The following is a 1,013-nucleotide window of genomic DNA, read 5'->3' as shown; positions in this document are numbered from 1 at the left end:
GTGAGGGCTTCCGCCCGGCCTGGGCGTGGGAAGATCCGGCGGGGCGCACCCGTAGGTAGTCGAGGAAGACGTGAGCCCCCGTCGCGGGGTCCCGGGATGCCCCCGAGGGGGGGCCCGGGGATGCGCCGTCCGCGAGGAGGTCTGGGAGGGATACGGGGGTGCCCCGTCGGCGCAGGAGCTTGGGGGTGTCTCCAGGAGGGCCCGGGCTGCGCTGTCCTTGCAGAGATGTGGGGTGTCCCCTGTAGGAGTGCGTCCGGCTGCTCGGGGTCTTCTCTGCTGTCCCCCGAGAGCCCAGGGCGGGGAAGGAAGCAGCGGCCGGTGTCGACTTGGGGCACCATCTGGCTCCAGGAGAACATCGTTGACGCAGGTCCACTCTCCGGAGCGGCTTGAGTCAGAATCAGGGGGAGAGTTGCGACCCCGTTTCCTTTCCTGAGAGCGAGAGGGTAACCTTCATGGTCGTGGGGGAGGCGATGCTGGGTTGTGGGTTTTTAGTACCCGTTGCCTTTGTGGGGTGGCGTGCAGTGTCCCTCGGGCCCTGGGTTCTGGGGCAGCATCCTAGATGAGACGGCTGCGAGGGGGAGGTCCCTGGCCCACGCGGCCCAGCTTCTGTGATGGATGCCGAGAAGCCGGCCTCCGAGCAGTGATGCTCCGCTGCCCTTTTTCTCTGGGCTTGGGACTGGGCCCTGCAGAACAGGCTGGGGCCCCCCTCCAAGAGCGCCCCAAGGAGGCCGCTGCGGTCTCGGGCTCCCCCTCCCAGCACGTGGGTGATCCTGTGAGTCTTGAGTGCAGTTGATCTTGGAAAAGTGACTTTAAAGGAAGGAGGGAGAAGGGAGTGTGCTTCCACGGTGTTCGCTTTCAGGATGCTGTGCCTGAGTCCTCTAGGAGGTGGAAATGCGTACTAGGTAGAAGCTGTTCCTGGACCGAAAGAGATCTGAACGGCAGAGAGCATCCTTCCTGAGTTTTGAAGTGTTGTGTTAATAGTGTGCTTGCTGATGGTCACAGAAGCATTGGGG

This window comes from Carlito syrichta, unplaced genomic scaffold, assembly GCF_000164805.1.
Source record: "Carlito syrichta isolate Samal-C Ts95f unplaced genomic scaffold, Tarsius_syrichta-2.0.1 Scaffold123321, whole genome shotgun sequence".
Taxonomy (NCBI): domain Eukaryota; kingdom Metazoa; phylum Chordata; class Mammalia; order Primates; family Tarsiidae; genus Carlito; species Carlito syrichta.
The sequence above is the reverse complement of the archived record's forward strand: the minus strand, read 5'-3'. Positions refer to the sequence as shown.